The sequence below is a fragment of the Anas acuta genome, chromosome 6, assembly GCF_963932015.1.
Source record: "Anas acuta chromosome 6, bAnaAcu1.1, whole genome shotgun sequence".
In the NCBI taxonomy this organism is placed as follows: Eukaryota; Metazoa; Chordata; class Aves; order Anseriformes; family Anatidae; genus Anas; species Anas acuta.
The window spans coordinates 2,671,265-2,699,174 of record NC_088984.1 but is presented as its reverse complement, the minus strand read 5'-3'; the positions used below and the strand labels follow the sequence as shown (position 1 = coordinate 2,699,174).

General features: G+C 44.1%; 1 protein-coding gene across 9 annotated transcripts in view; it reads left to right on the top strand.

The window, feature by feature from the left end:
- MBD5 (methyl-CpG binding domain protein 5) overlaps positions 1-27,910 on the top strand; it is a 128,646-nt gene that overhangs the window by 8,156 nt on the left and 92,580 nt on the right. The window contains exon 1 of one of the 9 annotated variants that reach the window (XM_068687013.1): positions 21,107-21,131. The exons of 7 other annotated variants lie outside the window; for them this stretch is intronic. The gene's annotated coding sequence lies outside the window, so the exon portion shown is untranslated. Of the gene's footprint in view, positions 1-21,106; positions 21,132-23,710; positions 23,847-27,910 lie in introns of those variants that run through there. One more of the 9 variants, XM_068687012.1, reaches the window with a different exon arrangement.

Sequence of the window (27,910 nt, the reverse complement as noted above, 5' to 3'; positions counted from 1 at the left end):
TCTCCAAGTATTGATCTACTCTGAAGAAAACTAAGTTTAACTTTATTTGGTTTTGGTTTTTAAGTTATGGCTTTGAAAGAATGACCTGAAAACCATTTATCCTGCGGTGCAACTGTTGGAAGTATATTATGCGTATTCTTAATGTTATTGCTTTTAACAAAACAGTATGAAAGGCCTTCATGTTCAGCTTTTGCTAATTATTGCAAATAATTATAATACTAGTATCTGTACGTCTTCAATGTTTCAGAGCTCCTATTGTAAAAAAAAATGAAACAATACTCTTTAGTTGCTGTTTTGGTAGAAGTAATCAAAATCCGTACGTAATATAACAAAATTTTTCATGTAATGGTGGTGAATGTAAAATTATTCACTGCTAACTACTGGTAAGCCTTAAACTGAAGGTATCTTAAAGCACCTCCAGTTATCGGTGTCTTGGTGGCAAAGCTCCATAGCATCACGGAGACTCCTAGGTAGTGTTCTGCTGTGGGCTCTGAAGGTCTGTGCAACAGAGGTCTCCACAAACAGGTGCTGTTTTAGGATTAGGTTATCCAAATACTTGCATTCATCAAAAATCTGCAAATAATTACTGCCTTTTTAATCTCTGCATTAATCCTGTCCGGTATAATCCATGGTTTCTCCACCCCTGGCTTCCTCTGTACCTCGTGCTGCGTTTCTGCCCCGCATGAGCTCCATGGCACCGACTGTCCCTCGTCATAAGACCTTGAGTGTGCGCTGAGTTTGGAAATCCACAGCAGAGAATGCATCACCAGGTAGAAATACGGTGACTTCTGTGCACAACAAGCAGGCTGAAGCTGCCTTCGCTGGAGGAGCGAGATGCTTTAAGGGGTGGATGAGCATCCTACCACCATGTGTGAGGTTGGGTGCGCTGGCTACATGGGAGGCAGAGTCTTCTGCTCACCATCAGAGAGAGGGAAGGTGGACCCGAGAGCCCCTGGCACATCGTGGGCAGGAGCACTGCCTGGTGGGGCAGTGAGCAGGGTCAGGGAGGTGGCCAGATCTTACGGGAGGGAGCTGGTGGCCTTCCAGGGACACAGGTAGGGAGCCTTGCCTTCGACTCTCACGCAGCATCAACTAGGAAGTGCTGCTTAATAACAGGCTCTGCTTAAGAGAGAGTCACAGGATGACTTGATCACAAAAGGGAAATAAAGAGGCATCTGACTGCTATCAGGCTCATACATAAATTCACAATATTTTTACTAGACTTGGAAGACTTCATGTTGCTACAGTCTCGATCATCAGACAGACGTGGATGGCAAGCCCCGTTGTTTTCAAGCGACAGCCACTATCAGTAGGAAAGAAGCGCTTAAATATCTTGAGGACTTTGGCCTAGATGTTTAGGTTTCCAGGAGTGAAGTCTCTAGGCAACTAAATGCATGACTTGGGTCCAGCTCTCTGCTTTGTCCTCCTTCGGGTCTGTCTCGTGGCTGTGAGTTCGGCTGGGGGGGAGCATCGGAGAGCTCTGCCATAAGCAGGTCTCTTTCCAAAGACCTACATGTTTAAGTTTTCGTGAGGCAAAGCATCCCGTCATTATATTCTGAGAAGGGTGACTGAAATGCTCAGCATACCTTCTCTGGCTCTCCATCATTTTGTTTACTTTGACTATATTCCTTCTCCTTCGTCTCTAAAGTAAACATTTCTGAGCCACTACTGTATGTGCAAGTGGCTTTTGTTATTTATTTCTGAACCTCCCCGTTTTTTAATGCATCTTTTCGACATCAGATGACCAGAAGTAAACACAGTATTCCTAGCGAGGGGAAACCACTGATTTATATGGATTATTATAATCCAACATCACGCAAGCAAAATCAAAAAATAGTTTGACTACCTAATGATTCAGAAATGCAGAAGCGTTGCCAAAAATTTTAGCATTTGTTAGCTTTGCACTTGAGCAAATGCATTCTGGTAGAGAATTTAACTTATTTTTTAACTCTTGTCTTCAGAGTTTCAAGACTGTGAATTTATTTCACAGAAACAGAAGCGTGTGCTTTACAATTAATAAAAACATGAGAATTATTTTTAAAATGGCTTGCATCTTCCTTTTCAGATTAAGATTTCCAGGCATATATACAGGGACAGACAGTCTTGTACTGGTTACAGACAAAAGTCTTTTCTTGAACAGGAGCCTTAACACGCTGTATGGTATCTTCCAGTTTAAGATACTGGCCCAAAGCATGGCTTATGCCCTAGGAATTAAGCTCGATGTACCTTAGTGAGGAAACAAGCGCCCCTTGAATAACATTTGTACTTCGTCAGAAATAGGAACAAATATTTTTGAGGACCCTGAGCAGAAGTAGGAACCAGATGTGTTGATATTTAGTTATTTATTTATTTTAACAGCCTACATTTTAAGAGTTATTTTCTGATCCTTCTGGATGAAAAGGCTGCCTAGTTCGTGTGCCTCTTCTGGACAGTGTCTTTCTGCGTGTTTGTCAATCCTCCTGGAGCCCTGGTATTACAGTAATGCAGAATAATAGTAATAATGAGGGATTTTTTTTCATTGACTTCTCTGAAAATGATTTTGGACTTAATACAGTGGAATGATTTTAAATAGTTCCGTAAAGAATAAGAAAAGAGAAGTGATAATTTAGGGTGAACAGTAGAGGAGATTTCTAATAATGAGAGAAACTTGATTTCTAAATTTAATTTCTATTGGACAGCTTAAATTCCAGTTGCTGATGCTGTTCTGTGTCAGTGTTTGCATTGGCTAGAAGGGAATGTTTTTGAACTTAAAAGAAATGAACTTATTTTTTTTATCCCTTTTTTCCTGTTCAAGACTTTAAGTATTTTGGGAGAGTATTTTATTTTTTTTTAATTTATGTTTTTCTCTAAACTGCAACAGCTGTACAGCTTCCTTATAAATAAATATTCGGATACAATTCTGCCAAAAACACGAGAAAGGGATTTGTTCAATCAGCTGAAATAAAATTTATCTGCAAAGTAGCATCAAGTTAGGTATTTCTCCCATAGTTCAGTATCTGATGACTATGTTAATAAGTAATTGTTTTAAGTTAGAAAAACAGACTTAAGACTTTTTTTTTTTAATTTAGATTTTATATGGCAATGCACTGGCCAATTGACTATTTGACTCGGATAGATGCAGAGGTGGGTGGATCTAACAAAGTGATAATGCCCGTTCTGCAAGAAAAATAAATGCACCATCAGCAGCTGGATTAATCTGTCCCGATCCGTCTTGTTAGGTATTTTTCTTGCTATTATGAAATAAGAAATTTTATAGTCCAATTTGGTTTGGATTAAAGTGAGGAAAGTAAACTTCCCCAGCGTTTAAGAATGAGATATTAAATGGGAAATACTTGGAGATTTGGAATGCTCAAGAGTGCTGGCCTCGCTTTTATTTATAAACAGGGAGTTTTACGTTACTTTTATGTAGCTCATACTCTGACTTTAAAATAAAGTAGAATGCTTATCCCACATAGGAAAGTAACACACGTTCTCTGATCTATTAATGTTTTGTTGGTGGGTTTGATACTATGTACTGTGATCTGGTGCTACCACTTCAATATTGGCATTAATTTAAGAGTTAATAACACATTTTCCGTAATAAATTAAAAAATAAAAATAAAAATTGAACTTCTAAATAATTAAAAAAAAAAAAAAAAAAGCTGTGTTTCCACAGAGGAGAGAACTGCTTTCCTCACTTTGAGTAGCCTATGTTTGCGTGCGTCTGTGTGCGCCTTTTTGGGGAGCTGCGTGATTTGTTAGGATTACCTGATAGAGCTCCTTCCCTTCAGGTACTGGATGGGACTTGCACATCTCGGAGAGGTGAGCTTATGTCTGGCAGCGGAGCGTAGCATGTTTTCTCTGTGCAATGGAAAAAGAAGTTTATGGCTTGGGCAAAACATTTTCCTCATTCCTATAGAGACTTGTGTTTAGTGTCCAAAAAACTTTTTCATAAATATAACTATAGAATACCTAAGGCTATTCAATTCATCTTTTCAAGGGCAAAGGAATTTTTTTTCTTTCTTTTTTTGATTAAATTTTTTGAGAAGGGGAGCTGTCAGAACTAACTTTATAGTTTTTCCTTTGTTGAATCGTCACTCTATAAAATTTTATTTTAGCAGATTTGATACGAGAAGCAAGAAAACGATAGACTACAAGTAGGGCACAGAAGAAAGTTGCAGGTTATTAAATCTTTTCCAGGAAGAAAGGAAGTAGTTCAGCATGCTCACAGAGGTTCCTGTGTCAGCATTTGGGAAGCCTGGAAGAGATTATCTGCAGCCAACAGTAGGTAGCTCTGGACAGGATGTGGAGGGAGCACTGAGCCACCAGCGTGAGGGAGCTGGAGATGAGATGAAGAGCTCCTGCTCTTCTCTTCTTGAATGCTTGTGTATCCAAAGACATTTTAATGGGCTTTTTGCTGTTAGTTTTTTTCTTTTTCTTTTTCTTTTTTTTTTTTTTTTTTTTTTTTAACTTTTTGAGAGTGGATTTGTCATTATGGAGCAACGATAGCAACTCCAACAGATAAATTAAACGTTCGTTTGTTTGTGGGGGCAGTGGGAGGAGGTGTTTCTCCTCCCATACTGCTGTCCACATCTGTGTATGTTCCATTCAGCAGATTTGTCCCTCTCTTGAAGGCATGGGCAGTGCTCACAGAACTAGTTGGGGATCATTGGGCCGCTGGGCTCTGCTCCCAGCGCCTGCTGTGTGCTCCCCGGGATGTGTGCTGCTGTCTGGGCATATTGCTGCCCACACACCCTGGTCCGTGCCCTCCCTGCCTGTGCTGCCCAGCTGGATTTTGCAGTGTCCGGCAGCAGAGCTGTTGGTTTGACAGCGGCATTTGCAAAAACAACAAGCGTGCATATTAGCCGTCCTCCCAGCCTTGTGAACTGGTAATGCTTCTGGAACGTGCGCTGCAGACTGCGGGGTGTGTACGTCCTGAAGAGAGGAGCAGGTGGAGCCAGATACGCCGTGCTGAACTATGGAGCCTGTAAGAGCAGTCATGCCCTTGCCAGTTGAGACTTGCGTTGGACTCGCATGTATCAGAGCATTATCCTCTCCTGAGATGCCATTCGCACAGAAAAATTGGTGATTTGGGTTCAGGGGGATGGCCTGGCTAGGTGCTTGACTTGTGCTGACCCCCTGTGCTGGTGAGGGTCAGTACAGCACACGGTAACGTTACTGAACCACACAAGTGTGAGCACGCAGGGATCCTGCTTGCAGAGCCCCACACCTCAGCCGTGCTGTCTGTGACCCAGATGTGTAGAGCTGCATCTTGCAGTTGTGCCTAATTGCTGCTTTCTGAACCGCTGCAACCAGTCGGTGAGGTAGTACGCTGTGAAAGAATGTGTTTGTCCTCCTTAAGCTCTCTTGCACAAGTGTTTCCCATCACCTTTTCGAAGCTCAGATACAGCTGGTTCAATAAATCCCTTGGTTCTGCCTCCCAGCCGGTGCCAGAGCCCGATTCTGCTGCTGTCAGAGGAGCTGCACCTGCCTGGGGCTGAAGGTTGGTGTCAGCAGGTGACAACCTGATGGTCAGTGAGAATTGGGGACCCTGTCCCACCAGCCACAGAGACATGTAGAAGGCACTGGCTGCTCTCGGAGTTACGGCAGGCTGGAGAAATGGGTTACACGCAGCAGCTCCTGTGGCTCCTGCAGCTGCGAGGCACATAAAATGAGATGAAGTTTTGCAGATCCGAATACTAAAGATACTCGGGAGCTTCTGCAAAGTTGGTCAGTCGTACGTGGAGCTTGTCTGACAGAACACCACTTCTCACTTCCCTGGCTAGATGAAGGACAAGTACTACAGCAGCCCAAAAACAGGTGGATGTTATCCAAACCCCAACAGTTTGGGGATGGGGCGTGTGCCATAGGAACTTGTCATTTCTGCAGTCATGGAGACGCTCGTTAAAAGCGCCACACGCAGTCTGCAGTTTGCTGACAAATGACAAACACAACGAACGTATCTGAAGTGATAGCTGGCTCCGGAGAGGATGGTCTTCACTGGTTTGATGGTGTTCGCATCTGTGTGTGAGATTTCAGTTGTGAAGATTGCTATCTGGTAGCACAGGTCTCTGTTAACCGTATTAACTCTCTTCCAGTAACACATCTAAAGAGCTTGTGTTGGCAAAGTGTGCAGTTTCACACAGCTGGGAAGATCTACTCTTGATTTATCTAGGCCATGATGGGCCTGTGCTTTCTGAACATGATTTTTAAGAGGAATATTCCAGCGCTGTTCCAGAGGATTTTGCCCACGTGGCACCTAGGTGACCACAGAGCCCCTCATACGGCCAAGTTTCAATGACAGACCTGTATCTATAGGGTGATGGGCATTTTGTGCCTCAAACCCTGGGCGTGCTGTGAGGTGGTGTCGTGCTGTGCCCTGCTCAGCACCAAGCACACGTGGTGCTGCTCTCGTGTGAGCCACATGTGGGACAAGCACTGCTTAGCAGCGTGGCTTTGTGTTGGGGGCTTTGCCTTGCGTGATGTCCAAGGAGGAGAACATCTCTTAGAAAACCTAGTGCTGCGATGGGAAGGAGGATGTGCCGTTCTCTTGTAGGGCTGTTGGTTTATTTCGTTACGTGCTGCTGTTACAGAGCCTTAGAAGCTTTGGTAGCAACGTTAGGATCTAGGTACAGTTTTCTGATTCTTCCTCCAGCACTTAAAACAATGTATTTACAAAAAAAAAAAAAGTTTGAAAAATAAATCATTAAATTAACCAAAAGTATGTGCAGAAGTATTCGGTTTCTTGTCCACTGGTAAGTTCATAGTTAGAACAGCCTGGTAAAACAAAACCAGATGCAAAGTTGTGTCCTTGGCGGAGTGCTACGAGGAGCCCAGAACGGCTCCTTTCTCCTGCACTGGGACCTCCGTTAGGTTTCTGTATTCAATGGCTTCTCTAGCCATTACTTCAATGATGTAACTGACCGGTTTAGACCTTAATTTCTATTTTTAAGCAAGAGAAAACTTAAATTTTTGCTGTTGGGTTATGGGAGCATCTCGTGAAGGAGCATTTGTCCTCTGACCGGTTTGGATTCTAAAGCCAGAATAAATACTGGAGGGAGAGCATACTAAACTTATAAAATATCAACCCGAGCAGAACAAAAGGATTCTTTCTATCTCCTGCCTGAAAAATACTCCGATTCTTCCCCACCCCCAACAGAAGGAATAAATGAACAAAGAGTTCAGCTGAACTAAGACAACAACAGGCGCGGAAAAGGTAAAGAGAAGCCAAAACCGGAGGGGAAAGCTGAAAAGGAGGGTCATAAACGATTTGTTGCGTGATACACAGGTCGTTAATGCTGTTAATGATTGAGCTGGGGGTTGGGGGCTACAAAGGGGTAGCAGACCGCTCCGGTCAGGAATGCCACCGCGTCTGAGGGCAGCGGGGTGGCGGCGAGGCCTCGAGGCCTGCCAGCGGCCACAGTGGGGTGACAGCAAGGCCTCGATGGCTTTGGGGCTCTTGGGAGCTTCCCCCAGTGCCCAGACTCCTCCGATGCTCATAACTATATGGCACGGTGGAGTTAGCGCTGTGATAGGGTTACAAGGAGCGGGGAAGTTGACAGAAATATGCAGCACTACTCGCTGGACCTGTAAATCTAGTCTGGGAGTTGGGGTTGGTTTTTTGTTGGTGCCTTTTTTTTTTTTTGGGTTGTTTTGTTGTTGTTGTTTTCTAGGGTTTTTTAATAAATGCAAACTTCCTAAAAACGACCGATAGTTACGTATTGAAATTATTTGCCCTTGCTTTCAGCCCGCCTTAGTGGTTACAGAGGTCAATAAAACAGCGTTACTGGGAGCTTTGTAGTTAAAGCCACCCAGTGTCTTGCATGCAAGGTCCCTCCAAACTGTCATGTTTTTGTTTAAAACACAGAAGTCACTTCCCCTCTTCTACCCTGTCAGTACAAAGCTTGCAGCTAGCACTTACTCAGCTGCAGCCCTGGCTGCTTCTCCTCTGGTTTTTATTTAGGCTCACTGACTCAGACTCCTGGGTTGTGTCCCTAAGGGTGGTGACCTTAAAGAGGACTCGCAGGAGCGCTGCGCCTTGCTCTGCGTTTTGTTTTGCTGTCCCAGCCTGAAATCATACTGCTGCCGATCATAAACCTATCGTGCCAAATCTGGTCATGAGGCCTGGATTTACAAACCCAGGAGGAACCTTCCAGGTTCCCTGTAACAGAGAAGGAACGAGGAGGAATATGCAGCCTTGTCATTCCCTTACAGAGGAGGCTCTTCAGTTTCCAAACACATTTTTGGTGCTGTGCAGCAGTAAGATCAGCCTGTGATCTGTGTTAACATCTTAAATAAAAGGATGTATTTTTCAGATGTCTTTCGAAGTCGTAGACCCTTCTACACTCTTTAAGAGCTTTTGGATGTGCTGCTGGCATGGCAGGCCCTCCAGTAGGCTGCTGGAGTTTGGCTCGTTCATGCAAGCTGGTGAAAAGGTGGATGTGAGCAGTACCCGGTGTGGAGTGTTACAGGATCTGGGGAATAACCAGGTTAAAAAGAAGCTGGAACATGCCGACCGCTGTAGGAATGCTTAAACGTGACAAATTACCCTCCCCCCTTGCCATTTGTGGAAAAAATCATTAGCCCAAACCACATATTTGTACGTGCTTTTGTTTTACCTACTGACGAGCCGCGATCTGGGGCAAAACATGTCTGAGTGAAGCTCTTGGCATATTCTACATGGGAATTCAACTACGAGCGATGTAGCAAGTTAGCACAATTTACATTAATTAGCAAAATTCATCAGCTGCCAGTCAAACTACTCCGAGCTCCAGTTTTGGATCTGCGAGTTCATGCTGACTGGGGTAGCGTGAGTACAGGAACCGAAGCGCGGTGGCTGCTGGCTGCGAGCTGTGGCAGAAATTTGAGCTGACTCTTGCTGTGAAGGTGAGCGATTGCTTGCAAGGAAGCTCCTGACGCTTGGAAGTTGTTCCTACAGCAAACTGTGGTGGTGTTGGGTCCGTGTTCCCTCTTCTTCTGGCTTGTTACTGGCTGGGGCTGCTTTGCTCCTTCATAACTTAACCCACAGGATGGTAACTGCAGCAGAACAGTAACACAGTGATGAATCCATCCGTAAAAGATAAGTGTCACCTGGTTTTGTTTTCTTCCTCAGAAGTTATTCAAGACTTTATGGAAAACATGCATTAAACCTTCGTGTACAAAAGCAGAGATCCACGTAGCACATTGCTGCGTAAATTCAGAGTCATCTATGAACAGGATTTGGGGGAACTAATGCTTATTTTCCCCACCCCACTCCCCAAAAAAATCTCCTCCTAAAAACTTCTGGATTTTTGCAGCTCTTTAGACATTAGGAAGAAAAAATGCATGTGGCTGAATTGTCTCTCGCTGGCGTTTGCAGGTATCATTTAGGAATGTTTTATGGTACACTTGCGCTCTCCTGCAAGAGACACAGTATCCATACTCATAAATAATTTGTGCTGCTTCTGAACTGCCCTCCTTTAGAACCTGCTTCGCTAGCAGGAAGTCCTGAATGAAAACCCACTCGATAAGCTTGGGTTCAGCAGGTAACAGGCGAGCATCTACATCAGGAGCTGGGTCTTCTGTGAAGCAGCCTTGTGCCATCCATCAGCTCGTGGAAAAACAGCCTCCAAATTGGCCTTGGTGTGTCTCAGACCAGGCACTGCAGGTACCTCCTTGTTACACCTCCCTGAAGCTGCCCTGGCCATCCACAGCTTTCTCCTCCAGAAGACAGCCAAAGCTGTTGTCCTGGCTTCAGCAGAGCGCAGGGAAGATGCCCCAGGCGGCCACCTGAACCTGGAACAAAATGCTGTGTTAGCATTTATCCAGGGCAGTGGACCTCACCAGGGTCACCCAGACACCTGCTGGGCTTCGGTGATCAAGCACAGCACAGGAAGATTTTCTGGCATTAAAGCAGATTGTCTCAATTTTGGAGTTCTTCTTTCTAAAAAGAAGCCTTCTTCCTGCAGGAGAAATATTAGAGAAAAGTTTTCTTGAATCAGAAGGGATGCACAAAGCCGCCACCCCCAGGTTAACAATTACTGCTGGTAGCAAGCTGCTCAGGTAAGGCCAAGTAGTCCTGGGGAAGAGAGGTGTAGGAAGTTCCCGTTGCCTGCTCTAGTGAAATGAGGAGAACAAATGCCCTGCTTTAGATGAGAGCTTGAATTATAAACAGCTGAGGGAAGTTCTCCGTCCCACACTAGCGTTTATTGTCCAGGATGTGTATTCGTGTTCCTCTTTGTGAGGCTGTGTGGCCAAAGTTCACCTGCCTGCTGGGAGTCTTTGACGTTACCGGTGGAGGGTGAGGTAGGTTCCTCTGACACATGGTGCCTGTAAATTCATGGGTAAAGGAGGCTGAGCTTTCTGTCTCGTTACCTGGAGTATCCGATGCTTTGCCACAGCCACGCTGCTTCTTGGAAAGCTGAGCACTACTACGTGGGGTCGCTGCGGTCCTTAGTGAGCTGGGAGCTGATACCTCTGGCTGAGAGATTGAACTTTCTGTAAATACTTGGAGATGAACCACACCTCGGTAGGTTTCTCTTGTCTCTGTAAGAAATAAGGTTTCATGGATTTTACTCTTTGGTACTCCGCTTGTTTTCCTTCTGCTGAAGAAGTTCAGACGTATTGTCGAAGTAATTTACCCTGGTGAAATTTATCCTGGCTTGCTGTAACCTCTGAGGGATGTCCCAGGCAGGCACAATTCTCAAGGCTTTGGAGCAACAGCACACAAACCCCATTTTTGTAAAAGTAACGGGGAGAGTTTGTCCCAACCAACCCATTTCGTCAGGAATGGTAAGGCTAAATTTTCTACTAGCATCTGAACCTGGATCTGTTTGTCGAGGCTCCTGAGATGAGCAACCACCAGGAACATGCCACAGGTAATAGCTTGGCTGTAGCCTTCAGTCTTGCTATGAGGTCCTCTCAATTCTCCCTACACAACCTTTTGGGTATCCTCCTTTCCCTGTTGTTCCTCCTAGTGACTTGAATTTTCTGGCCCAGAAACTTTAGTGCTAGTACTTTGAGGAAAGGCCTTGAGCATCTTGGCATTCTTTAATGTTTCTAAGTAGGAAATCATTAGTAGCAGATAGCAGTTGAGTGTTTTTGCATGGGTTTGTTGTTGGGGATGGGAGAGAAAAGGCAAATAAAAAATCTGCCAGTTACTTTCTGCTTCGGTCAGTGCTCGTGCTAGTTCATAGAGAGCAGAGCTGAGTCTCAGAGGGAAATGGGAAGAGAAGAGCTCCGACACGAGATTTTAAGGGGCTGATCTCCTATTTTCTGCTGAGCGCTCAAGCGGCTGCCTAGGAAGCGTGCAAACGAGGCAGGCTGGAGCTCTCCTCCTTCTGTCTGCCCAAAGCCCACCTCGGCTATATGAGGTCTTCATTTTTTTTTATTTTTTTTTTATTTTTTAATGATTGCCTGGCTCTGGGGAGGAGGCACAGCCCTGGGTGTTGAGCTGCGGGCCTCCGAGGTGTGACGGCAGCGTGGTTAGGCATACCCCAAGCAGCCTGGGTCCAAAAGGCAGTAACCTGCAGCAGAGCAGGCTCCAACATGCTCAAGCCACTCTCGCAGGCGCTCCTGCTGCCGCCTTTTTCCTTGCTGTTTGTACCCAAGCTGGGGAGATTAAAACTAGGTCATGTCTGTCTGTCTGTCTGCAGCTACGCCCTGGTGTTAGCAGAGCAGGCATACCTTCGGTTTGATTTCCTCTGCCCAGGGAGTCCTCCCTGCTTTCCCTCCCCACCCTGAGAAGGAAGAGTAAATGCGAACCCAGTGTGGATGAGAGCAAAATGCTTTTTGCTGCTTTGTCTGATAAGACGAGGAATTTATTCTTGCTATTTTTAGCAAGGGGAAGGCAAGAAATGGTGTTCTCCAGGTTTTAGGGAACTGGGAAAGTGGAGTGAACACCTGTGTTCATGAAATATTTAATTATGAAAGTTCAATTATACCATTATCGTCGCGTAGGTAAATTCATCTGCAAGATTGAGCTGTCCTGGTTTATATGGCCAGGATCATCATTATGTCTCTGCATGGACTTCTCTGAAGACAGTGTACAAGTCCCAAGCCTAAGGATGCATTTCTCACGTCCGCATGTAAGGTCCGCAGTAATTTTAGGCTATGGCAATTATGTCCTAAGAAGTGTGTGTTTATTTTTTAAAGGCAAAAATAACTAGGTTTTGCTGGAGTCCATTCATATTCGCAGTGGCAAATGTCCAGGCACCGTTCTTTCTGCCTACGTCCCTTCCCATCCTCCAGTCTGCACATTTCTTTAATGAAAAGAAAATAAACCTCAACTACCATATCCAAATGCATTTCATCGCTACAAATCGCAAGATAAGCGAATAGGAAGGGAAGACTTCAGGTAAAAATCATAACATGTAACCTAACTCCGTCCTGCTTGGAGCACTCATTCCTTATTTGTATTTTCAGTTTAAAATACACATTTATTTTATATATCTATTTTTTTTTTTTTTTTGTGCTAAAGCTACTTCACAGAGGAGAGAAATCCGAGCAGAGAAAGTGCTTTATACCTGTCGAGCTTTTTTGTGTGAAATTCAGTAAACTGCGAGCGATGTTTTCAGCAGATAGGAATTTGGGAAATGTATAGGTCTTTCAGGAATGCGTGGCTCATGTTGTCATAATCTCTCAGTGTACCACGATCCAAACTTTGCGTTGGAAAATGCAAGTCAGATGTGTTGCCGTTAGTTTTTTTGTACGCTGGCTGTGTGGCTGAGCCCTCAATGATCTGTAATAATATGGCTGGTGCTGTGTGCATTATATAACAAGGATGGTGGTGCTTGGTGGCTTTGGTTTGTTTGCCTTTTGATTTTGTTTGTTTTTCGGTGTTAGCTCTAGATCAGGTGCTAGGAAGATTTGGTTATTGTGTGTTTTCCTGGGAAAAACACTGCTTTAAAGGGCTTGCTGGTATGCTCTGCAGGAAGCGAGGAGAGAGGAGTTGATACAAATGCAGTAAATAAATAAATAAATGTGGAAAAATGTATGCAAGTACAATACTGCAGGAAACATGAGACAGCAGAAAAGCAGCCTTCTTTGCAGAATCAGTTGATCAAGTACGCTTCTTCCCCGACGAGTAAAATTGGGATTAGTAATTGTGACAGTTGTCAACTTCTAAATAGGATCAGTTTTATAAGCTCAATTACAATTTATTTTCTTTGAGGATCATAATTTCAGATAAATATCACTAAAAGGCAATTCTGAGCTTGAAGAGACAAAGGCAATTAAATTCTACATTAATTTGTTTACCAGTGTCACATGGAATAAATTGACTGTAAGTTTTCATAAATTATCTAGATGTGCCAGTGGAGAAATCGCTTTGTGGAATACTGGAAGGGGGCAATCTGAATTCTTCTCTATAGTCCTGTGCTTAATTAAAGATTATGTAAATGATGGTTTGTATGACAAAATCCATACCAAACAGTGCTCATGTTAAAATTCCTATTGGCCAAATCAGCTTGGGCTGCTAGGGCTGTCTTTGCCTTACGAAAGGGGAAAAAATGGGGATGGGAAGCAGGGGCAAGCGAGCAGAAGCTCAAAAAATGGACTTGCTTATTATTCCCTGTTGGCAAACAGTGGAATTTCTCATGAGCTGAAGCCCCATCCATGGAGGAGGAAATATTAGCTTTAAAAGATCAATTTTTAACTCTCGTGTTGTAAAGATAACCTTTAAAATGTGAGCCAGTGCAATGTAATGCTTGCAAGGATACAGACTCATCGCTGTGCTTCAAACCTCACTGAATGGCAAAGCAGCAGCAGGAAGAAAATCATAGCAGGGCTTTTCTGGATTGTTTTTGGTGCCTTTTGTTTAATTCCGAGTTCTGTCAGTAACATGGAAATGAAAGCAATCATCTCAATTTCATACTGTTTGGAGAGCGGAGGGGTAGGAATAGCAGCTCCCCTTCCTCAGCAGCTAATGCGGGTATTTTTCTAGATTTTTATGATTTTTCCTGGTGCCTTTAAGATAGGTCTGCTGTTAGTTGCTGGTGTTAACCAGAACACCTTGCTTGTAAGCATTTCTTACACTTAACTCATTGCATTCTTTGCTTTCTTTATGTTTGGCTGTAATGAGAAGAAACTTCCATGTTTTTGGCGCTTCTGATGGGCTTCCCTATATTACCTGAAAAAGCAGAGATGAGGATCTGTTTGTTCCTACTGTTACCTGATAGCCAGCCATGCTCAATTTGTTCTTTCTGTTTGTTTTAAACACATGCACGAGGTAACAGCAGTGATTAAAGTTGGCTTTATGGATTTTCTCCCAGTTCCATCCTGATAAGCCTAGGTTGTTATCCTTTGATGTAATTATTTTATTTTATGATGCCTTCGGAGCTCCTAATTTTTTTTATCTTCTATAGATTTTATTTTAATGATTTCAGAGCTGAATCTATGGGTGCATCCTCGTAGTAATTTATGAATCAAACCAAAAATATTTCATATGACAAGTGCAAGCTGAGACGTTAAATAACTTGCTACAGTCAGTGTCAGAGCTGGGATTAGGAGTCTGCTCCTGGTGTAGCCCCTGAATACCTGGGTGTTGCTACTTCTGTACTGAACAATTCTCGGAGAACAGAGATTTTGGAAGGCAGTATGGTAAGAGTATCCTCCTGCTGTTCAGATCTCATGTCATCTTTGAAAAGCAGGATTTATCGCCCATATCTAGCCACTGTACAATCATCCGTAATCATTTAGTAATTGAACTCTTTTTCGGTGTGCATATGTAGCAGTGTAAACCTTTATAACAATAGCAGTTTAAATAATTGTCTCACTTTGAGATTAATGACAGGACTGAAGGAAGGACATCGTCTGCATGCAGCAAGAAATAAAGTACTTTAGAGACGGTGCAAATGTTCTGAGCTTTCCTAAAACTTCCCGTCGATGTTTTAATGCTGAGACGGATAAATTGGTGTTCTCGAAGGTCAGGGAGTATGACCGCTGTCTTCGCAGGGTATTATTAGCTACCGCTGCTTAGACCAGAGATGGGAAGACAAAGTGGCAAGAATATGAGCATATGGCTTGGGTAGGCGTTCCCAACCTGATGAGCAGTAGCAGGCTTCCATCTCTGCTCCAGGCCTGTAAGAGATCCAGGCGGTTGTGGTCGTCGGTGGGGCGGCTACCGGGAAGGGGAAACCAGCAGCAGAAAGGGACAGGAACTCGTAGGCTGATGGAGCGGGACTTCTGAAGTGGAGCTAGGAGGTAGCAGCCTTACACCCGGGTTGTCCCGTCAACTTGTATGTTCCATTCATGGGTGAAACGGGGAATTTAGCGTCTGAAAACTGCCTAGAAGGACAAACGTGAATTGGTATGATGAAGGCAAAGGTGAATTTCTGTTCTGCTCTTTAAGTACAACCATCAACTTGGACTCAATACCATTTTTAATGAAGACGTTACACAAGTATGTATGCTGTAATTGTGCACATCCTTCTATTCGTGAGAGAAGAATTACCAAATAAAACAAGAGAAGAAATAATAATAAAAAAATCTTTCTAATACAAAGCTTTTTTTTTTTTTTTTCTCTTCTCTATCATTTTTGTTCCATGAACAGGGCAAAGAATAAGGTAATTCACGAGAGGGGCTTGGGTTTTTTGCTTTTTTGCTTTTTTTTAATAGGATCTAAGTCTAAAGAAAAGACTTGCAGAGTAGAATAAATTTTGCATGATTATCACTGTGCTGTCTCAGTATCAGGTATCAACATAGTTTGAAAAAAGTAAGACTGTTTAGCATCTCCAGAAAATATTAGTGCATTCATAAATATTTCTTGATGCTTAGGAGAAGGACTTAAACTGCCCTTGTTTTTTTTGAACATATTTTAAAGATGGATCTTAATTGAAAAAAGTAGACTTCTCTAGTAACAAGTTTAATTCAGTGAAAAGGAAGAAAATTTGCAATCAGCGGTATCAAACTACAGATTGGTGAGTCTGGTTGTCTGAAATGAAACCAAAACCCATGCTGTCTTCCATTGTCAATAGATAGGGAATTGGTAACTTTATGAACAGACTCAGTTTGCCAGAAGGGTGAGTGGTCATCAGATGAGGAATGTTGATCTCTACACGTCTGCCCGCCTTACTTGGCGAGGAGTACTAATCGTTACCTTACGGTAGATAATAAAACACATCTGTTCCCTAGAAGGACATGAAAGTATCTTTCTGCCCTTCCTTTGAGTCTTCGGGGTCATCCTTTACCAACATCTTTTTTTCTTTATATTACTTGGGTTTCTTCTTCTGTTCAGGTAAATATTGGGCTTATTGATCCTAGCATGTGAATAACTTTTTTTTAAAGTAAAAGTCATCTGAATGTACATAGTCCCTGCCTCACTAGAGGGCAATGGATCCTATTTCCATGGCTTTCCTGGGAATACTGAGTCCTGCAGTTGTCCTCTGAAGTTCTTTCTCCTCGATTCTTCCTTCGAGCCCTCACTGCCCGGTCTGCAGGGATGCAAGCGTGGCAGAAGCCTCTGTGCTTCTCCTTTTGGGGGTGCTGGTGGGCACCATGCAAGAGGAGCGGTGTTTTGTGAGTTAATAGCACTGATACTGGCACAAATCCTGCTGAACGTTGTCCTCCACGGTGCTGCAACCCCCAGACTTGACCGGGTCTTCCAGAAGGCGCGGAAGAGCTCTTTTCTTCTCTTTCTTTTGGAGCTTTCAGGCCTTTTCTTCAGCGCGCCGCTAACAGACACCAGGGCTCTGTGACCACATTCTCGTGTTTGTGTGGCTAATTGAAGAAAGGAGGTGTGTTTGGAGCAGTCTGGCTAAACAAAGTCAGTGTGGGAAAAGGTTGTCTGGTTTGTGAAGCCGTGTTGGGATGCCAGGGGAGCATATGGCCTGCGGTGAAAGGTCTGGGGCTCAAATGGCTGAGCTGTATTCTCGGTGCTGTCACTGACTTCCTATGTGCTGTTGTATTGATCACACCCTTCTGCGTCTGTGCTTCAAAAACAACGGATGGGAGCCTTGCATCACTCGTCACAGAGCGCTAAATTTATTCGCCTTGGGAGAGGGCTCAGGATTGCAGTCGCTGGAATACAGGGAGAAACTGAAAATAAGTATTCCTGACGAGGTTTGTGGTGGTATAATTTCAAGGATATTTAGTGAAATTTCAGCCATGTAAATTATGTCTGACTCATGCTCACAGTATTCAAAGTCAGCTTTTAAAATACACTTTCCAAAGTTTTCAGTGTTGCATATGCGCTGTTGAAGGAGAGAGGAGAACATACAAAGCAATGAAGAGATTAGTAGGCTCCGAGCGTTCCTGGTGGTTGTATAACTCCACTATAAATTTGCATTCCTTTATTTTGTTTGGATTTTAAGTGGCCTTTTCATGATATCTTTACTTTTCCCATTTATAATGAGGGAAAAATTGACTGCTATCAGAGATGAAATGTGCCAAGAAGGGTGGAAGCTCATCACTTCTGAACTTGCATAATGATTTTCTGTCATATGCCGAGTGTATTGCAGAGGTTCATCATTGCAGATACCAAAAATGTCATGGTAAAAATTCCCTGTTTGATTATGTAATTAGAGAAGACCCGGCATGTTTGTGGATTTTTAATTAGAGGAAGACAAGGTTGGGTTATGTGCAGCATACCTCGCCTTGAGGAGAGACGTCCAGCTCCGTCCTCCAGCTCACGATCTCGGGGTCGTGCTGCAAGCTCGGGGCTGTCACACGTGTGAGGTGAGGGGGGAGAAAGTGTACTGGTTGTGCTGGGAAGGACTGGGGGAAGGACGGAGACGCTTCTCTGCTGTCGGCAAGGGAGCAGGGCATGCCTGGCGTCTGCCGCAACCTCGCTTTGCTTCCCCCGCTCTGTGCCCCGGCGTTGTGTGCCGTTCAGCCCCGTGACAGGTGGCCTCTGAATCTGCTAATTGCAGCCTCGCACAGCATGTGCAAAGTACTTCCTGCCTTCTGTCCTGCCTATGTGGGAGCCCTTTTGGTGCTATCCTGTCAGAAGCCACAGCAACAGATGTGTTCAGAAAAGGCAAGAGCTTGCATTTCGTTCGGTTCAGTTCCACGTTTTCACAGGACCATATGGTTTGTATAGATGTTTTGTATACATCTTATCTAGCAGATGATTAGAAGTTAGGGATTAAGTGCTGAGCCGAGCTTCTACTAAAACCCGGGTAAAGTGACATTATCGAAAACATGATCGACCCCTAAAAGTGACAGAGCTGCTTGTTTGAGAATATAGTGGTAAACGTCTGTGTAAATAGTTTAATAATTTATTTAAGAAGACTCAGCTCTTGCATACCCCTTTGAATATCTGACATCCGCATACTAAGCGTTAGCTTTTCTTTGCCGGAATTGCTGTCGTGAAGTAGAAAGAACGCTTTGTTTGGTAGTGGGGTACGGATCTGGAGGGGGGTTTGGGTGCCTGGTCCCCAATAGCTGGTGCCCCCAAATGTCCTCCACCTCTGCCCAGCCTCTGCCTCCCCATCAGCCTTCGTGCCTCTGTGGCATGAGAGCTGGCACCTGGGGCACCCACATCCCACCCCAGCCCTTGGGGTGTGCCTACAGATGAAGAGGATTTGTTATGGCAGCTGCCGTACCGAACCTGGGTTTTCCCAGCTCCCAAACTTGCCTCTTGAACGCAGCCTTCAATTCAGGACTTTGTCTCAAATGTCTTCGTTATCTCACTGTGTTGTAGCGCTGGGGAATACTGGTGGGTTTAAAAAAAAATGGAACTAGGAATACACTGAAGTCTTACAAGTTTATATTCATTCTAGTTGAATACCAAAAAGGAGCCTTCTTTCAGATTTAAGAAAGCAAACTACCATGGGTACAAATTATATACGTAACAGGATTTCACAAGACAGTGTACAGCCTAAGCTTGTAGTTATTTTTGTGGCTTCATTTATCACTAATGATAAAGCACCATTAAAAATTCTGTTTTGAAAACATTCAGCGTCTTATGCAGTTTTAATTGGACAGATATAAAAGTGATATGGGAATCTACTTTAGGAGACTGAAATAGGATCTTATTTAGATTGTGCAGCCTCAGAATTGAACAGCTCTCAGAATTGAGAAAGTATATTTGGTTCTGTAAATAAATGATATGCGTGTAAGTCGACTCTCCCTAAAAACAGCCAGTGTCCTCGTTCAGGCAGCAGTTAATGGCACGAGTACTGTGGAATACCAGTTAAAGGCAAATTTCTGTGTTTGCAGTGGATCTGCTCAGCTCGGAAGCCATCATCTGTAGGGGACAAGACAGAAAACATTATTTCAGTTTCTTCTGTTAGCTGAATATCCAGCCAGTCAACGAATGATTAAGGCTGGGAAAGACCTCCGAGATCAATAGGGTAGGCCACAATAAAAAATAGTCATATATAATGAAAACAGAGCGTGATGTTCCTCAGATGAACGACCTTCCTCGCAGTGTGGCCATCATGGCTGCCGGGCGCCATGCCACAGGCACCTCAGGCAGAGGCCATGGCAGGAACTGGGGTGAAGGCACTGAGTTTTCCTCCCAACTTGTCTTCAGTGTGCTTGGACAAACTGAAACAGGGCCTTTTCCAGAGCTCATCGATGATTTAATCAAAGCTGTTAAAATATACCTTTGTATAAAGCCCATCCATCCCAACTCAGGGCAGAGAGCCCAGTCAGCGCTCAGCAGGCCAAGAGAGATTTTTGCCTACAGATACCACCTCGGTTCTCTTGCTTAACTCTCTGGTAAAAGTAATTAAAATAGTCAGTGATAAAAGAAAAATCTAATTACGATCACAGGGCTGCATGCAGCCACATACAGGGCAGAAGTGCTCCTGTCCCTCCATGGCCTCGTACCACATCCCGTTACCCTGAGGAGAGGGAGTCTTGGGAGGGCTTGGTTTTGCCCCGTGATGTGGTGGTGTCCTATGTGTACGTCACCAAAGCACCATTTTTTTCTGGATAAATTCAGATTTAGGCCTCGAGAATTGTATGTGAAGGCCGTTCTGCTTCACAGGATCGAATGATTTTAATTGTGGCTGAATGTCAGAATGAATGGCGTATGATGCATCTGTAAACGTTACTTCCATTTTTATAAAAATGAATCAGTTTCTTTCATGTTTCTAATAACTATGCACTTAATTTCTCATATGTGATAACATTTCAAAAGTGGCAATGTTAAAGAATATGAGAGGAGATTATTAAAATATCTTTGAGGTACCTAAATACGGTCAGAGGAGTACATTCACATACAGGCACGCACACCAAAAAATCCCTTTGACTTTCAGGGATTTTTTTTGTTGGGTGGTTGGTTTGTTTTGTTTTCATTCCAGAGCAAACAGTGGAAAGTTGTGTGTTATTCAAATTTGACCTGTGAAGGCTTTGATCAAAACAAATTTAAGTGTTTTAAACTTTCCAATACCATCATCAGGTTCTCAGATCATTCATTTCAGAACTTGGAGAGAAAAAAAAATGCTGAAAAGTTGTAATTGAAATTCACATATTTGACAACATTTGAAAGTTAAATACAGTATTGTTTTCTCAGAAATGAAGTTGTGTTGATGCAGAAGAGGGTATATCTGGGGTATTTTCCTGAAAACTTGCACATTTCTTAAGTAGCTTTTGAAGGCAATGTCGTTTCCTGCAGGATGGAAATATGTTTTGCAAATCACAAATTGATTACCAAATTTCAAATACCTACTCAGAAGAAAGCTACTCATTAATTCATTGGATTTTTCATTGATTAAAGACGAGATTTCTTGTACAGCCACAGCATTTTTAGATGAGTTTTGGTTTGTAATTTCCAATCATAAGCTTAGAAATGAGGTATTTCTCTGTATTTTGATACTTCTGGTGCTAGGATAGGAATATAAATCTGCCTACTTTGACATTTACAAAGTGGGAGAAATCGCATCTAAAGTACAAGGAGCCTTTTTGTGAGTTGCTGCCCCATCCACAGAGTGGTGCATTTGCTAGCCAGGGGCCGTGCTGGTGGGTGACACCCCCGGAGCCCCCCAAAACACCCTGTTTGCCCTCACCTGCTTTCACTGCATGCAGAAGTGCTTCAGATGTGCTGCTGTGAAGCTCCCAGCCTTCCGAGCCCCGTTGAAGCTATAATTTATTGAAATACGATGAAAGTAATATTCTGCTCCCCTTGACAGTTTGCAGGGACTGATCTCTCTGTGTGATCTCAGCGTAGCAGAAAGCGTGGCTCAAGGTGGAAGTACAGTTACCCGTCTTTGCTCAGTGCTTTTAAGGTAAGGGAGCCCAGAGTTGGGCCAGATGGTGCTGCTGTTGCTGGTCCGTGTCAGAAAGGTCAGCTCTGCCATCCCACATGTCCATAGGGTGGGCAGCGAGTGGCACAGGGATCTGCTGCCTTTTCCTCGTTTCTCCTGAAGGCATTTTCTTAGGCCAGCGCGTCAAGGATTTAACTTGCTTTGAAAAATAATGGTAGTGGAAACACAGCAGAAGTTGCACTTGGTTGTCTCTTACCTTCCTGATGAGGAGGAGCTCGTATTGTGTAGTTCTTTGTGATTTCCCATGCGGGCTTGCCCCTGGGTCTCAGGTTTGGGAATTTTCTTCAAGGCTCTTCCAAAGAGCAGTTTGATTTTTGGGCTTTCAGCAGCTTCTTGGCTGTTGATGAGTGACTGCTCTGTAACTTTGGCTTGGGGAATGTTTGCCTGTTTCCTGCAGTCTTCTTTCTTGCCATGCATGTTTTTGCAGCGTTTTATGAAACTTCTTTGTTTGCATCAGAACTATAACTTCTCATTGAAATCCCCATTGTGAAGATACCTGGTGTGTATATAGCATCTGCCTGTGGTCTCTGAAGCTTTTATAAATACAAACCAAAGTTACTATGTCTAGTCTTGTAAGTCAGTTGTGCTTCTGCGCTCACAATTCAGTGTCACTACTAGATAATCTCTACTATTGCTTATTTGTAACTTTTCCTCATTTACCCAACATGCTAACCTCAATTTATGCTCAAATCCTTGACATTGAACATATTCAGTTTCCAATTTTTTCTACACCTCAGTTGGTTTTTCACCTATTGTTTGATATACCTAACATTAATGAATGTATTTTCTTTTATTTCCATTATTGAGTGTTTGCTTGCTTACAAGTTCAAGCACGCATTTAGCACGTGCATATTTACATATTTTTATCAACTCTGTGATGTCAAAAATACTCATGTAATGCAACCATCAGTCCATAATTATTCTAAAAGTTATAATAAATCCTTTCTTTGCACTTTTTCTGTTTTATGGGCTCTACCTTCTAGTTTGCACCAGCATGAAATGTAAATATTAAATACTCAGTTTTAAATAGTTATTAAAATAGAGGTTCCTTTCCCAAATACAGCAGTAGTTTGTGACTTTTTAACCTCATTGTCAATGAACCCGAAGTGAGGGATCCTGGAAGTATCATTCAACTTTTAAAATGGTGTCTGTGATATCTACTCTTTGTGTCCACGTTTTCTCTGTTGGTTTGGGTGTTTCTTGATTGGTTCGTTCGTTTTGATCCCATAAAGAGTCACAGAGTTCAATCCAAAGTTATAAAATTTAGTGCTCTAACTACTTTGAGTTTGAAGTTTGTGTCTGCATTTCAAGATGAACAAAACTTGTTTTAAGTGGTGCAATAATAGCTATATTGTGCTTTAAACAACAAAGATGTTGACATGTGAATCTTCTACTTGTGTTGAATATTTTTATGTTAAATGCGTAATGTTTAACTGTCCTGTCTTACAGTTGTGTTACTCTAAGTCATGCAACTTCTCTAGGGTTTAGCCAGCCTGACGGGTGGGCTGATGGGCTGTGGCTGGAAGTCCTGAGGTGGAGCAACACCATCGAAGTGCTGTGACATCCCCGGGCTCAGGGCCTCAAAATTGGACCTGCTTTATCAGGGAGTAGAGGGTAGTCCATGACCTAAATTTCTGGCTACTTAAAAAATAAATAATAATAAAAAAAATAGCCCACTGGTCCTCGAATATCACCATTTTTTCATTTTAGTGGAATTTGCTGTTCTCTTTGTGTAGCTGGGGTCAAGCCTTGCTTCTCCTCAGCCCTCAAGCCACCTTAGCTTTGCAAAACTTCTGCCAGCAAGTGCACAGACCTTTAACCAAGCAATATCGAAATTACCAATGAAAGAGTTTTATTCTTCTGAGCGGTAGTTGCCAAACACTGCCTAGGAGATTAAAATAAGCAGGCGAAGCCAAATTTGGCCAAGGTTTTGCAGGCAGTCGCACTGCCGTGAACTACTTGTCCCCTCCATTCGAGCTTTCTCCCTGGCAGCAGACTGAGAGCGTCCTGCAGTTCTGCTGCTGCTGTCTGCTTTGCCGTGTTTCTTTCTCCTTTCGCAATTACTTCTGCAAAAAATTATACTTTTCTTGTGAGAACCCAGTATCTGTTTGATGCAAGTTCACTTAGCATTTATTTTCCTCCCCCAAATTGTTGTGTGTGCTCCATTGCCATGCAAGAGTGGTGACTGAGCATACTCGTGCGCTTCCACCTGTAGTACAACTGATTAAGTACGGGGAAGATGAAAGCAGATAAAATCACACTGAACATGGGAACTGAAAGTGCATTAGGCCAAGGGACTCGTAATGTTAGGGGCTATTACCAGGTTAATATGAGGTAGTCGTCATATTTTTAGCTTATGAGGTTGTTATTGATGTGGAATGAGAAAATAAATGATGATGAAGAGAAATGAGAGGGAGTGCACAGGTGAAAATGAATTTGGTTTAATTTGGGGGGTGGGTGGATAAAGAAATATCAGGAGCAGCTGTGCTAAGAGCTGAGAGATCAGTCTGGGTCTGTGCTGGCAGGAAAGCAAAGCTTGAAGAAGAGGGAAGAGGCAGAGGAGAGAAGTCAGAAGATCAGTGAGGCTTCTGGATTGAACACAGACCGCTGTCTCTGAGTCATAGACCCCAGATCCTCGTGGCTGGGAAGAGGCTTGGCAAAAGTGAATGCATGGAGGTATGTTCCATTGATTGTCACAACTTCAGAAATACAGTGCTGGCAGAGGTAAAGGCTTCTGGGAATTGAGGTTATACTCAGAGCGTGTGTTTTTGATGGTTACTGGTGGATCTGTAGTCTGTAACTAGCTTCCTTTTTGAAAGCATTGCTGTTTCTGTCCTCCATAGCACCATACGGCCAGGTTCTGGATCCGATCACTCAGCATGTTATTTTTAAGGGTATGGGGACATGGTTGACTTGGTGTTCCTGAAGTCAGGCAGGAGGTTTTCAGTGAGGTTTTCTGACCAGCATGCCAGAAATCCCGTCGTGAAGGAGGCAGAGCCTAGGAGTGGCCACGAGCACAGAGCCTTTGGGTTCTTCTCACCTCCCCCTGCACACAGTGTCTTATGTGAGCTCCTCTGGGACGGTGAGCTGGTATTCTTGAGATGTTTGGGACATGCCTGATGGGAAGAGATGGGGAAGAAGCTGGGAGGAGGCATTCTGGGAACCTCAGGGGGGTTCAGTGCGTGCTGGTGATGTAGAAGAAGGCAGGTGAGAGCACCCAGGGAGCAAAATGATAGATTTGCGTCTTGGAGCTATTTTAGACTATGTTGTTCTCCATGGGGAATTCCCATTCAGCTAAGAAAGGTGCCATTCTTGTAAAAATATTTCAGTGAAACACTGAGATAGCATTTTTTATTAGAAACTCTAGTTCAGCTGTAGAGTGTAGAAAGTACTACAAGGTCTGTCCATCCCATTCAGCTCTTTAAAGCCATGTGGCTGGAAGGGGACCTGGCAAGGTACCACGAAGTTAACAGCAGAGTTCCTCAAGGACTGTCATAACACTAATTTTAAGTATTTGTGTTAATGATAGCGATAAAAAGGCAGGCCTGACGCACGCAGTCGGGAGGCATCACCAGAGAGGACGAACAAATATGTGCGAGGACCGACTGCCTCTGCCCCTACTGGATCCTTTTGCGTTAGTGCTCATGTTCCTATCGCCAGACAAAAAGTAAAAGCTCTTATTTTGCCTTCTTTTCTCCAACCACCTCACCCTGGCCAAAAAAAAAAGGTAGGTTTTGGCGAGGTGACTTGCTCAGCCTGGCTCCCTGGGGCTCATTGCACGGCTGCTGAACGGCAGCGCTGCCTGGGTTGGTGGAGGACACTGCCAAAACTTCAACCCATGGTGAGCCGGGTCTGGAAGGTGTTAGGACATGACTGCAGCAGGCCAGAAGCCCTAAAAGAGGAGAGGTGTGACGAGTGCCCGAGCACAGCGGGTGTCCAGCCGGATTGTGAGGATGAGAGGCCAGCGAAGCTCGGTGCCTTGCAGGAGCCCCACAGCTGGGGAGGAAGTCAGGGCCGTGGTGGGGACTCGGTAACCTCAACTGCCTGAAGGGACACCATTTCTGAAAATACTGCCTTATTTGGGAAAAAAAAAAAATTTGGTTGGCAGTATCTGTTGCTCATAGAGTACACAGAATTCAGAGTGTCTTGGGCCTTGACAAGCAAGAAATGAAAAGTTATGAAGTAAGAAAATCCCCGTTTAAATCTTCCCCTGCTGAGCTGGCGGCAGCAGCTGAGAATTGTTTGCATGCTAAGGTGTAGCTGGGCCGAGCGGTGGAAGGAGCAGCTGAAACATCTAAATGGAGCCATTGGTTGCATTTAAGGAGGTTTATTCAACTTCCCCTGTTGCCCTCGTGTTCAGGCTTCGTTTCAGCAGTAAGTGGGGCCCAGTTTCTATCTGCAGGATGAGCAGGAGAGAAACTCAGGGGTTTGCTGCGTTCCTACCTGGTTGGAGAAGACAGAGGCAGGCTTGTCTTGGTGCTGCACGGGGAGAGGCAACACACGGGCTGGAAAAGGGAGGCTCCGGCGAGATGTAAGGGAAATAAAGCCACCAGGAGGGTGGCCGCTCACTGGAGAGGTTGTAAAATCTGTCTGCAGAGGTACGTGAAGCTCAGCTGGTTGGCACCCTGCATATCCTGACCCACCTGGACCTTTTTTGAGAAGGAGGTTGGGCTTGGAGACCTCCAGAAGCTGTGTCTGTGCGGCCATTCACTCGCAGGGATTGCGGGCAGATGATTTAGGATTACGGCTTCTGGGCTAAAATGGTGCCGTGCCCTGTTTGTCAGAGGCACCTGAGCACGCCGTTGTCCGGTCTCTGAAGGAGAAAAAAAGGAAGAAGAAAAGAGAACGGGCAAGGCAAGACTTAGCAGCCTCCATATATCTGCAATTGTAAACAACTGAAGCTAAAAAGGAAATATTCGGGGTAGCGTAGGGCTTACAGCTGGAAATAAAGCAGTGAAATGAAGAGAGAGAAGATTAAGGCTAAATGTCATGAAAGAGCAGTCTGCAACAGGAGCGGTTTTTCAGATGAGTCTTCCAAAGAAAGCAAAGAGAAAACGGGTTTAGGACAAAGGTTCTTTATCTATTTCTCCTTTTTTTTCCTGCTTCTTTTCCTTCAGCTTAACCACTCCATGTAAAATAAGCTCGGATGGGTACATAAAAGAACGTATTAAATTTTTGAGGCATGAATGTGAATCTCTGCATCCCGGGGAGCTGCTGTGCCGGTGCCTGGATCCTGCACGGCCCTACAAAGCCAAGGGCACAATCTTTGCCATCAGGAGCTCGCGGTGCCAACGGGTCGATGTTAACAGGTCTCTGCTCACTACCTCCAGTGCTGCTTTGTCGGAATAAAAAGCTCCAGATAGTGTTTAGGTTTCAAATAATGCGAAAAGAGGGGGTTAAAAACTGGGCTGCAGTGGGTAGAGAAGAAGGGAGGAAGGAATGAAGCTCTTCTCGGAGTTTTGCTTTCTTTTTTGACGCTTCCGCTTTCTGTGCTGTTGGCAGGCTGCAGATGGTGATTCCAGCAGTAATTTGGGCTGTTTTGGTTGAGATTAGAATCAGTCTGAACAAGCAAGCGGTGTTTGTGTATTTGTGGTCTGCTAACCGCTACCAGGAGGTAAAGAAATAACAAACCCAAATCCTGAGCTTCAACTGCGTAATAGATTAAAGAAGTGATGATTTTTAACAGGATCATATTTTGACACAGATACTCCTCACTTAGCTTTCTGCAGCTTTTCATGTCAGAAACGTCTTTCCTTTTAGCAAAGCAAAACCAGTTGTAGCTTCATCTCCAGTTGTGGTTTTGTTTTTGCTGGGGTGAGAGGATGCGTGCTCCGGGTCCTGCAGAAAGTCCTCAGGTTGGTTCTGTCGAGCTGAAGACGAGAGTTGTTTCTAAATTGGTTTGAAATCATTAGAGCTATCGGTATCACCTTATTTTCATTATCAGTAAGATAACGGTAAATGTAGGTTATTTTCTCTGGGCTTCCTTCGCTTCTCAGAAGCAGAGCAGTGTTGGGCTGAACTCAGCAATGCGAGGGCTGTGCACTACCAGCCGGGTAAAGCAGTGTAGCCTGGCTGAAACCAGAGCCCAGCCTCCCTCCAAACCTCCCACGTATTTGCTCTCTGTGCCTGGAGAGGAGCTGTTACGTGATATTTTGTCCCGTGTAACAAAAATAGCTAAATCTTGTGAAGATTTCAAACACTTCTCCTTGGGCTCCGACGCCTCTCTGCTGCCCCAAGAGGGCCTTGCTGGAACGCAGACACTTCATCTCCCTTTCTTGGAGAGCAACCTGTCTTATCAATGACTTCCATAAAACAGCATTTACTATGAATGCTCCTCCTGGTAGGCTGTGAAGAGACAAACTGCATACCTGATCCGTCTGGATGCGAAGGAAGTTTTAAGCACCATAATCCTTGTAATTCCTCCTGACGACCGTGAGACAGGGAAGCGACGATCGTGGCTCTCCTGGGGGGGTGTCTTAAAAATTAACAAGGTCATTTTCTTTACCCCCCAAAAAAAAAAAATCCAAATCCCATCTCAACCAAGTAGGAAGGGAATATTGCTTTTATCTGCTTCTGACTTAATTGTCCGTGCGCCTGTTGTGGAGATGGCGCCGTGCGATAGTGGTGCCACTGACACACAGGGGTGCTTCTCAAAGCCTTCGGAGGAAGAAGGCAGTCTCTGTGAAAGCTTTTCTTGAGCAATGATAAGATGGAAAGAGTAATGACGGAGACCAAACTGA